Source organism: Ochotona princeps, chromosome 2, assembly GCF_030435755.1.
Source record: "Ochotona princeps isolate mOchPri1 chromosome 2, mOchPri1.hap1, whole genome shotgun sequence".
Lineage (NCBI taxonomy): Eukaryota > Metazoa > Chordata > Mammalia > Lagomorpha > Ochotonidae > Ochotona > Ochotona princeps.
Window position 1 is genome coordinate 73,584,297 of NC_080833.1, and position 12,369 is coordinate 73,596,665.

Sequence of the window (12,369 nt, forward strand, 5' to 3'; positions counted from 1 at the left end):
CTATCCCCCAAGGGTAGTGAGAAATGAATGTTAGGATGCACACAAAAGCATTTTATAAAAATGGAAAACTTATAAATACATCGGTCATATAGCCAGAAATGACTTTAGAAGCTTGTCAGAATCACAGCTTTATGGATAAAACAAAGGAAACTAAGCAAAGTGAATTGACTTGTCCACAATCATGTCTGCACTTGGGGAAATTATGAATGCAAACAATATTGATGCTACCATTTTTTTTTGAGCACTTGCTGTATACCAACTAAACTGCTAGTGCATTTCTTGGTGAGTCTTGGCAATGAACTACAAAACAGAGGTTGTGTTTAATAATGAGAGAAGCTTGTCAAAGAGTTCAGAGATCAGAGAGGGGGTGAGAATTCCCATGTCCTGTCTTCTCATTCCTTCCGCATTGTTCACTTTTCTTGTGTAGGGCCAAGGCAACAGCCAGACACATCAGGAAATATCCAAGCTTGGATTGGCCCCCGCGAGAGTTAGAGGAGGAAGCTCGAGTGGGAGGAGCGGGTTTTTGTTTTGTGAAGATGCACTGTGATATTTTAATAGGACCAATTTCTGATGAAATTATTAAAGTTTCCAGAGAAAGAAACAAAACCCTAGGGAGTTGTTTAACTGGCATTTCTAGTTCTTGTGAGGATTCTACTTCCACTTATGGGAAGAGAAGAATAGAAGTGTTTATTATTGTGAAGTTCCTATAACAAGACATTTTAACATGTGGAATTTGTAATTTTACTGCCATAATCAGTATAAAATGCTAACTCCTGAGTTTGAGTTAACAAAGCACAGTTGTTATTTTCACGTTCTCTTTTTTACCACAACACTGTGATTTTAGTTGCTGGTTTCCCCGAGGACACAAGGGTGTGTTCTTGCCCTCCACCTGTTTCCCTTCTTCTCTATCTCTCTCCCATCCTCCTTTCCTTCTTTCATTTCTACTTCCATTCTTTCTGTATTTTGTGTAGTATTTTTTCTGTTAAAGGTGTGCAAGGGCAGTGGTAGGAGCAGCGCAGAGCATGCCATCCCTCACATGCTATCTCTCTTGGATGTGCTGAGTATCTTAACAGGTGATGTTGTCATCGGTTAGTAGCCTAGGAGTTCATGTATCCAACAAACATTTACTGAATTCACTTATTTTGAACAGAGACTGGAAAAGGAAGGAGAGGAGGATAGATGAAGGTATGATGTGTAAAGGAGATAATAATTCCCCAGCCCCAAATTGCCATCGTAGAGCTGTGTTGGAAGTTGGTTTTTTAAACCTCTTCCTTATGAAGCAAGCATTGCTCCAAGCACTTTTTAATTTCACAAGGACTTCATATCCCAGGTCTTATTATACCACTATGTGTCACAGAAACACATGAGGAAATTGGGAAGAGAGATGCAGCAATGTATACAAGGTGGCCTAGATAACAATGCTGAGGTGGGAGAGATATTTGAACCCAGGTAATTTGACATGTGAGTCCATGCTGCCCTGGTGAAAACTACATTCCCTGTCCCATTGCTGAGCAGTGAGAATACATCGGTCTCTTGGAATCCAAGAAAAGCAGGAGAGGATGGGACGCCAGACCCGCAGCAAGCACAGCTGCTAACCTCGCCCTGATTTCTGACGTGTCTGTCAATCTAAGCAGCCTCCCTTCCCAGGTTTTGAGATGGGCCGTCACGATCCACCTGTTCTTTCGACCTGGAAATGGGTACGCTCATTACTCGCCCAGACTTTGATTGGGGAGAGTAATGTGCAGAGGTGGACACTGGGTAGCTTCCACCTGCCAGATTCTCTGGCTCTATTTATAGTCATGTTTGTGCATTAATGTTTTATACTTAGCTAAATTGTGCGCATTGCATTTAAGGCCAGATTTGCCTTGTTTAAAAACATCCAAATTGGGATTAAGTATTCAAGCTGTAATCTCTTTAGTGAGTGTCTGTCTATTGGATTTGTGTGCCATAAAGAGGGTTATTGAAATACTGTAACTTTAATATATTTTTTATCCTCTCTTCAGAACTGATTTGGAAATGAATTGAGAAGCCAGATGAGACATTAGAATAGACCCCAAACAGCAAAGCAGCCTGTGTTTATTTTTCAGGCTGGTTACAATAATACAGCCTATGTTTGTGTCAGTGCCCATTTCTAGATTCTTCCTTTCCCTTTGGTATAGGAGAGTGAATTTCCTTGAATCACACATTCGCCCTCTCCCTGGTGGTAATGTTGTTGTTCCAAGCAGACACGATTTCCCAACCTCTTTTCCCTTGTACTGCTAGGGAGCTTTGCTCAAACTCACAGGAGTTCCAAGATTGGGGTAGGGGCTGGGTGGAGTAGGGGTTAGGACGAGCATCATGAAATCTACATATTTGACTTAATCGACGAGTGTGCAGCTCCAGTTAGTATTCTGCAAATATTGGATATGAAAAATCAGATAAGACACATACCAGTGTAAAGAACCCAATAAATTTTATTTTTGTGCTACATTAAAATAAAATTCAGATAAAAATTTAAAATCATAGCATATTCAGAATAACCATTTGATAGCTATATATAAATCTATTTAAGAGATGAGCAAGCACAAATTATGGGATGCCAGAGCAAGTTGATTTAGGCTGCTTTTTCTCTAATATAAATAATGCAGAGTGCTGCAAATATTCAAGTACACTTAACTGAACATAATTAAAATATTGGAATATATTTTAAAAATAAATAATTAAGTAGTAGGAAGTATCTGCAATACTAATTCAAAGTGATCGTCATGTGGTGATTATGTTATGCAGTTTACCCCGCACTTTAAAGTGCAATAATAAAATTTGCATTTAATAAAAATTATGATTCTGTAATATTTGAGGATATGGGCAGATTCTATTTCAAGTACAAAACACAACCCTTGTCTCCCTGATCCATCAGCAGATGGACTGAGAACAGACATTTTCAGCTCAGCTGAGCAGCTTGCCTGCTGGGCCATGCTTTTGCCATTACCATGTTTTTATTGCTTTGCAGGGACTTCTGTTTGCCTGTTTTCTTTTCTGGGTGGTCATTCCCTAGAGGAGACAGCCCCAGATCACCTTATGAACCAATGCTGAGTATGTACTGGTGAGTGGTACATGTTTAACAAGAAATAGTGGACAGGGCGGGCACTGTGGTGTAGTATGCTAAGCCTCTGTATTGTGGTGCTGACATCCATATGGAGATCAGTTCATGTCCTGATGGTTCAGTTTCTGATTCAGCTCTCTGATAATGTACCTGGGAAAGCAGTGGAGGATGGTCCAAATGCTTTGGCCCCTGTGCCCATGTAGGTGACCTATAGGAAGCTCCTGGCTTTGGGTCAGCTCAGCCCCCCCCACGGTATATTCATTCGAGGAGTGAACTAGCGAATAGAAGACCTCTCTCTGTGTGTCTTTGCTTTTCTCTGTCACTCTGCCTTTAAGATAAAAATAAAATAAGTCTTAAAAAAAAAGAATTGGTGAATGAATGAATCAAAGGGTACGGGGCTCCCTTGTTCCCTATCCTTGGCGCAAGAGTAACATGCCAGGCATGTTCCATCTCCAGCTCTGCGAAGGGAAGGATGCTTTACTGTGTTTACTCGGTGGATCCGCAGCCCTCTAAAGTATGTGACACAGTGGAGATTCTCCGTGACAATTGGTCACATACAGGCATTAATGAATGAATTGGCTGGGGAAAAGTATTGCTCTTGGATGTGGAAGGTGGGTGGATGCTATTGTGGCACATCTTCAGCATTGTGGGGTTCAAGGAACAAGATGCAGTTGTTTGTCTTTCTTGTTTGTCTTTCTGTCTCATCTGCTGGGATGGCTCCTCAAGAAGAAACTAGGCACTCTCATTTATTCAAAATGTCTGTGCAATATTCTGCTGACTCTATGATCTTCTCTGGCTCTAAGTTGGCTACGATGCTTGGCCCAGGTGAAGAACACTTAGCTCACTTATGCAATCTAGTATGGATGCTTCAAAGAAAAAAAATTATCTGAAAGGCAGAAAAATATAGAGACAGACATCTCTAATAATTTCATTCCCCATAGTCCTACAACAGCTGGGGCCAGGGACTCAACCTGACCCTCCCACATGGGTGACAGGGATCCAAATATTTGATCCAGAGTTCACATAAGTAGCAGTGTTGGATTTGGAGTGGGGTTGGAACTTGAACCCTGTCACTCAGATAAGGGATTTGGGTGCTCCAACTATTGTCGTTTTGTGAAATATTCATTTTATTTGTTTGAATGACAGAGTGATGGGGCGGGGGGAGAGGAAAGAAGGTAGAGAGATCTTCCAAGTGCTAGCTCACTCTCAACAGCCACAAAGTCTGTGACTATGTCAGGCCAAGACCAGGAGACTGGAACTCAAGAGTCTCCCACACAGGTAGCAGGGACCCAAAGCTTGGGCCATCTTCTGCTGCCATCCCAGGTGTATCAGCAGAGGGCAGGATCAGAGATAGAACAGCCAGGACGTGAACTCGCACTCCAATATGGGATGGTGTTGTAAGTGGTAGCTCAGCCTGCTGTGCCACAACACCAGCTAAGCCAGGGGTTGTCTTAACTGATGAATTAAATGTTTGCCCGCTATCTCTCATGTGGATTCTTATTCTCAGGGGACTTTATGCTCTCCTCTCCTTTCCCAGCCATTCACTGTCTTTGTCCTTGTTTTGTGACCTTCTGTCAACTCCTATACAGGCTAGGTCTTCATTGAACCATGACCTGTGTCCCACACCACACAAATTCAGGAGCATCAGAATGTGTCAAAAAAAAATAAAAATTCTGGGTCAGCCGCCTTGGTGACCTGGACAATACAGTAGGTTATGTGTTTTGTGAAGTCCTAGTCACTCTTTTTAGAGAAGTGCTGTTGCCTCTAGCCTGGTTTGTGAATAGCTCGGATCAAGAGTATTTCATGGCCATGCAGCCACGCCAGTTCTGGCCCTAGCCTTCAGCAAGATTGGCAGCTTCTGTTTCCTCCTCTTTCTTCCTCTTTCCTAAGAAGCCTGGCTTGTCTACTGCAGGTGGAGAGACGTGGCAACCAGGGCAAGAGAGCAAGGCCTGGCCTTCCCAGCAGCCCTGTTGCGCATCACCTCACACTATCCAGCAAGGTGACCCAGAAAGGTGCCAGTCCAGTGAGAGTGGCATCCCAAATGTGCCAGCTCTGTCTGTCATCTAAGAATCTGTTAGAACAACAGTCCAGCCAAGCCTGTCAGCCCACAAAATCATGAGAAATAACAAATTATGGGTTTAAACCACTAGATTTTGGGGAGTTATCCAGTAAGAACCACTGTAAAGGGCAAATTACAGAAGCTTTGTTTTCCAGCTTGCCGGGGCTGCTGCGAGGTTGTAGACTAAGGGCCCAAGACAGGGCCTGGAGACACAGTTACTCAGTAAATACTCATTTTCCTGGCTAGGCAGGGTTGTAGCTCCAGGCTTTTCCTTCCAATTTCACTTCCGCTTCCTGTGCAGTTTGTTTTAATATGTTGTTGGGGAAGACAACGTGAGAAACCCTTCCCAGAGGATGTGGACACCAGTTAGTGCTGGGGATTGGGGCTGTGTGTGCACTTCCAGGAGGGGCTGGGAAAGCAGGCAGATTTTGCAATGGACTCCAGGGGCAGTGACGGACAGGCAGAGGGAGAAGGGGAGAAGGAGATGGTGATATGAGAGGAGGGCTGGGGGTGCAGTGGGTTAGGTGGCGTGATGAATGTTTGGAGCCTCTTACAACATGTCAACAAAGACCGAGGATGCTGAGCAAGTGAGCTCTGACTGTATCTTGGGAGAAGAGTCTCCACGCAGCGGCAGGAGCTGGCCTGTGCTAAGCCATGCCCAAGCAGGTGCTGGGGCCAGGCAGCGAGGGCACACCCACTCTGGCCGCCCATGTCATCTCCCCTGCTCATTCTCTTCTCTGCTTAAATCCTTTCTTAATCTGCAGCTGTGTTTTAAATTTATTATTATTATTATTATTGCAATGGTGCAGTACTGGAAGGAAAGGCCAATTCATGATGCGGTGACCACCTCAACTCCTCAGCGGTGAATCCAACAATACTACCCAACTCCTGGTTTCCAACTGAAAAGGAGATAGAAGGACCAGAGGCTAGGGTTTGAAAATAAAATGCCCCCTCTTTTTCCCCCCAAGTCCCAGCCAATTAGTTAGAAAGCTCTAGAAAGATCTTTTCTGATACAAAGCTGCAGAGAATGTGGCAGAACAGACACAGGGACACACACGTGCATCATGTCTAGTCAGTAACCACTGCCTAATTTAGTGTTTAGGGATATTGTTTCTTCTCCAGAGAGTACATGTAATATTTTTTAATGCCTACTCCCAGTTTTATTACAAAATGGATAGGACAATATTAAAGAAAACTTTCCCATATCCCCAAAAGAAAAACACTCCCTTGATAAAGATCAAGATTTATTTTCCCTTTAAGTCAGTGCTATTCAAAACTGTTACAGTTTTGCAGAAGTGGAGTTTCCAACATTGATTCTTTCTCCTGCTGGTGTGGGGGGAATGTGTCATCTGCAGGGATGAAATTCTCAGGAAATACAATAAACTAGTGAAGGTTTCTTTTTTCCCAGTTCAAACTCTTTACAAAATAACTAGAAATGATGAGTGAGAAAAGCTGAAATAGTGAAAGGCCAGAGAACAAAAGGGAAAAAAAAAACTGCAAGAACTAATTACTAAAGGTCTGGGTGATACACTAACTGCATAATTGGTGGATGAATAACTAAGCTGATTGTTTCTGAAAGTTTGTATAAGAGAAAGGGCCTCGTAAATAAACTAAGAGAACATCTACTAATATTAAAGTATTTTAGCTTTTAAAATCATTGTGGAGATCAATCAGGTTAAGGAAGAAGGCTGTTTGGTTGCTTTCTCCTGTGTTTTGGTTCGTAGAATTCTGAACAGTTTGAGGATGTGTGTCAGGTGAAGGTTGACAGCTTGCTCATCAGCCTCATCGTCATCAAGTACACGGATTCGCAAGCCTTTTCATTCCTTGTCCTGAGCCTGAGAAGGAGAGATACCCTGTGTAAGTTCTGCGACACACCACTTTGTAATTCTTGTGATCATTTACAACACGGGAGTGATAATAGCCTGGTCTGCCCCTCAGGAGAGCAAGTCCCACCAGGAGAACCATCCTGCAGCTGGACATAGCTGCTGTCACAGCATGATCTTGGGAGGAAAGCGGCTGGAAAGTGGCCAGGTAGAGAGGCCTGGGCCTGCCAAGAACTTTCACTCCTCCATACTCACTAGCGCAGAAGGCAAGGGCTTTCCTCCGAACCAGCGGGAACAATTTGAATTTATTGCATTGACTAATCTGCATTTAAATCTGCACTTGATGATTTATTGAAATTAAATTTCTATTTATCTCCTTCATGAAAAGTTAGTTTACGTACACTTTATTGGAGCTTTTTTCTCTCCATTTTGATTAATTATGTCATTTTCATGTTGTTAAACTTTAAAATTGCATCTTGCTTTTTTGTTACGTATTTTCTATTTAACTCACAGTTTATTCAAAAATCTGAAAAACTCCTATTGTCATGCAAATGTTACTCACTGCGCAACCAAGCTGCCTGTACTTGGGTTTAAAGGGCAAGAGGCAGAGGTGGGCATTGGGCGCGCTGGTGGAGAAGCTGCTTGCCACACTCCTTGTGTGCTGTCTTTACTCCTTTGTTTGCTTTTCTAAACATTTCCTCCAGTAATTACCTTCTCGTGTTGAAATCGTTCAGGCAGACTTTCCAGACCTTGCCCTTACTTTCTGCAATTTTATTTTGTCCCCATTCTGTATACTTCCAAATATGCATGCTTTAGTTCTGCCAGAGGTTAAAAAAACATCCGGAGTATGGATTGGGGCGGTGGTAAGCACTGACCTGCAGGAGGAAGGAGGGGCCGAGAAGGGAAGTCTCAATGATGTTCTCTCTTCTTGATTTCTTCCTCTCCCTGTCTTCAGACTAAGGAGCTGAATCAACTAAACTCGCTGGACTTGACCCTCAGTTTATCCCATGAAATCAGACCCTTTTTGTCCAAGTGAATATTTGCCATATACGTGTACTTCTTTCCTCGGACAGAGCATAAAAATAGACCATTTTCCTTGGGCCTCCACGCCTCATTTCTGAAGGCTCTCACATTTTACTTTGTTAAACAAAATCGCTACATTTTCTATAACCTGTCTTTTGTTATGGGAGTATAGGCCCATGACCCTTGTAATAAGTGAAGAAAATATACTACCATTTGCCCCTACAGATAAATATAGAATTGGGTTTTACATAACTTTTTCTTTTAAGTATGAAGTCATTACTTTCTTTGGCTTCCAACATCGAATGTTATGGAAAAACTTAGGCAAATCTTATTGTTAGTCTGTTGTGGATAGCTGTTTTTTTTTTTTTTTTTCTTGGAAAGTCTGTTGAAATTTTCTCTTTATCCTTGGGTTCCTGAAATTTCATCAGGATGAAGCTTGAAATGGATTTTTACTTTTCATTCACATTTCGCATCACTTACTGACTCTGTTATGATTGAACATTCATGTCTATCATTTGAGGGAACTTTTCTTATTTATTGCCTTTGTTTATTTTTTCCTTTCTGTGGTCTCTGTCTTATGCCCCTCAGGATTCTCATTACCCAGCTACTGATTCCGTACATCTCTACCTTTTCTTACATTTATTGTCTTGTCTTCTTGTAACATGGTTTGACAGATTTCTTGGAGTTTGCCAGATCTCCATTTGTTGTCCATAACACATTCAATTATTCAGATTGCCCATTAAGTTTCTTATTTAGACATTGTGTTTATCTCTTTCCAAGAATTCTTTTCCTTTTTTCTCCCCCTCTGAGCACTTTAAGAAAAACAGCATCTTGTTTTTGGTTATTGGATTCTTTGTCCTCTTGAATTTCCTCTGAAACTAATTGAATTTTCAAATAAAATTATCCTCTATTTTTCCGAATGATCTATCTTCTCCCTGAGGGATTTGTTTTCCTTCCTTTCTTCATAATTTGAAAAAAAAATTTAGTGATTCTTGGAATATGTCCCCATATATATTCTTAAGAGACTATGAGTTCTGTAAGATGGTTTTAAAATCTGATTTTCATTTTAACGACAATGTTTTAAGATGCCAGTTGCAGATTCTGGAACATCTAGTACGGCAAATCATATTAGAATCCACGTTTGCATTTGTGTTTACCGTGGCATCTGTGCCCTGTGCTGGCCAAATGACTTGAGTCCTCTGGATGGATGACGATCTGCACAGATTAGCCTGGAGAGGGTCAGAGGCTTACATAGTGCCTGAGCTCTGGCTTGGGAGACATGCCTTCACTCTATGTCCCTGATGCAAAAGGCGATGACAAAATTCACGACTCAAACTGGGATATTTTTGAGAGCAAAAAGAAAACTAGTAATAGTTATGTGGGTATTGTGGCATAAAATACAACTATCTGGGTGGCCCAGGATGACCTGGGCAGCTCTACTTTCACAGTTCTGTCCTTGGCATCTGTTACTAAAGTCTAGAATTGCCCCCAGCTCTACTCTACTAAACCTCCGTGCCCAGATCTAACATGGATCACTCTAGGCATATCACTGCCCTCCTGTAAGAATTTTCCATGCACTTACCAGAAGGAAAAAGGCACTAAGATGTTAGCCAATCTGCAGGCCTGGGTAGTGTTGGTGGGGTGTTTGCTAGCTTTGTTCAGCTGTTCCAAATGCAGCCCTTTAATTAATTGCTCTTCTGGTTTCTCACTCCCCACTCTGCCACCTCCCCCTATCCTCAGCTTTGCATTTGTTGACTCTGAGTTTGGAACTTGTCCAGAATTTGCTTGCAGCATCCTCAGTTCTTATTTCTTTCTGGTCTGGTGTGCTTTTTATCATCCAGGAATGCCTCCACTTCTAGTTCATCTATGATGCATTCTACTTTTCTTGAACAATTTTGGGTTTCATTATTTTATTTTTGTTTAAAAATTTTAATTAAATTATTACAGAAGCAGAGAGATGGGGGAGGGAAGTGAAAACTCTATGTATGTCTATGTACCAGGTCTATACCAGGTAAAGAGATAGATAGATAGATGTCTCGTTTTTTAATTCATCCCCATCAGCAATGACTGGGCTGAAGCTGCAGCCACGGGCTGCGAACTCAGTGCATACCTCCCATGTAAGTGGCAGGAATTCAGCTACTTGAGTCATAGCCACTGCCTTCCATGGTCTGTCCTGATCTGGAGCCACAGCCAAAAATTGAACTGGGACACATCAATGTAGGTGTTTTAACATGGGTGTTTTAACCGATTGACTGACATTTCATCAACCATTTCCATAGAACATTTGGAAGCAAGCGAAGCAGATCTGTTCTCAGAACATCAGCATGAACCACAACTCCCCTGTCATGGGATTTTGCCTTTGTGTCTGAAGAGGAATGTGTCTTGTGGACTCGTGTTAACACCTCAGTGTAAATTATAAAGTTACAGCAAAAAGAAACTCATTCAAGAGATCACCATTTTTCTATTGTGTCTTTGCTTTCCCTAAATAAACTCCTAATCCTATACTAAAAAAAGAGATTAATCAATTCTCAGGCTAGGATTTTCTTGATTAAAGCTCTATTCACTCTTTAGTTCAGTGCCTTCTTAGCTCAAAACTATCCTGAATGAAAGGAAGAATGGAAGACCTTAGAAGACAGATCTTATCTTCCTAGTGTTCTTTGGCTATGTCGGAAGAGAGTCTTTTTTCCAGATTAAATATTTGTTGGGAAATTAGTACAATGTTATACGCTCAGTAGTGGAAGGAATACAAAATAATTGCAATGTAAGATTTCTGGCCTTGCTACTAAGTTCCTTATCTAGAGGAACTGAAAACGTTTGCTAGGGAAACAAGAGAGACGAGATCACAAGTTAGAACATACCTGCTGGCTTGGAGGACAGGCTCCCACGTTACGAATTAGAGAGCTGAGAAGCTCTGTATCGAGAAACACTCTGATCACTAAACAAAGAGTAAGGCTGCACCAGTAGAGAAGAAAGGCTGGAGAAACGTGGCAATGAGGATGCCATAGCCAAGAGGCAGAAGATGGCTCTGTTAAAGTTTTGATGGATGGGTCAGATGGTGAGCACAGGATATTCATGTTAGAATGGTGCAGGGATCTGAGCTAGAAAGGGGGTGGGGCTCTTGGGAAAGTTCTGGAATACCACTTCAATGTTTGGAATGCAATCTCACTGAAAGATTTTGTGCTTGCAGGGACTGCAAAGTGTTTAAGAAGTTTACGAAAGGCCAGCATTGTGACATAGCAGATAAAGTTACTACCTGTAATATCAGCACCCTTTATGGGCACTGGTTCAGGTCTAAGCTACTTCACTTCCAGTCAAGCTCCCTGCTAATGTGCCTGGAAAGCAACAGAAGATGGTTCAAGTGCTTGGTTCCTTGCACTACTACATGGGAGACCTGGAAAAAGTTCTTGGCTTCTGCCTGGTCCAATCTTGGCTGTTGTGATTATTTTGGGAATGAACCAGCTAGTGAATGTTTTTTGTATCTGTCTCTCTGTGGCTTTGAATTTAAATAAACAATGAATTTTAAAAGTTTATGAATCTATGTTGAGAAGGATGAAGGGAGAATCAGGATGTAAAGACCATGAACATAAAATTTGTAAATCATATCACTGACATTTTAAAAAGACATTATTTTGGGGTATAATGTTAACAGAAGTCTTAGGGAAATAAAGTATGTGACTTTCACCCCTCTGCTTTCTGCTTCATGGAGATTAAGATCCGCACAATGAAGCAGAGTCCAGTAGAGGGAGAGAATGAGAAGGGGAGAGAGGAGTAGAGTGATCCCCATTCTCTGATTCCACCCTGATCATTGCAGGTGCCTGAGCTAATGCATAACCTATTTTTCATAGTGTGAGTCAGTTTTCCCTCACGTGTAACCAAAAAAGTCTTAACCAACACAGAGCATTCCGTCAATAATGGGAATTCACACAGCTATTGGGAAAATCAGCACATAGTTGCTGGAGGACTCGGGATCAACTGATGCTAACGTGGCTTTCCAGGGAAATTGAAATTGGAGGGCATGTGAGCTTCAGCGGTCCAGGTGGGAAGGATGTCTTATGTGGAACCCTGAAAAGAGGGATACCATGGCACATTTGGGGAATTCTGAGGACTGTGGATTGCCTGGAGTGGAGTGTGCACAATCAGTCTTCATGAACATTCTTAGAACAATTGCTAAAATGCTCTCTACTCTAGGGTCCTTATGGGGCACAGCCAGAAAAGACAATGTCTGGCCTCAAAAATTTATAATTTCTCCAAAGGTATTGGACACAAATATCTAGAGTTAAAATGTACAGTCTCATAAGATGACATCAGATCATTGATTGTAAGGTGGTCAGGTGGTGTCATGAGAGTTCAAAACAATAAAAGTTCCTGGGGATTGCAGATAA

At 41.9% G+C, this 12,369-nt stretch overlaps 1 long non-coding RNA gene across 1 annotated transcript; it reads right to left on the bottom strand.

Annotated features, from left to right (window-relative positions):
• Window positions 1-6,372: 6,372 nt before the first annotated feature.
• LOC131479579 (uncharacterized) lies at window positions 6,373-11,147 on the bottom strand. Its single transcript, XR_009244983.1, has 2 exons — window positions 10,846-11,147; window positions 6,373-6,570 (listed from the first exon to the last, which is right to left on the bottom strand). It is a non-coding gene; the product is annotated as an uncharacterized LOC131479579 (long non-coding RNA).
• Window positions 11,148-12,369: the final 1,222 nt, after the last annotated feature.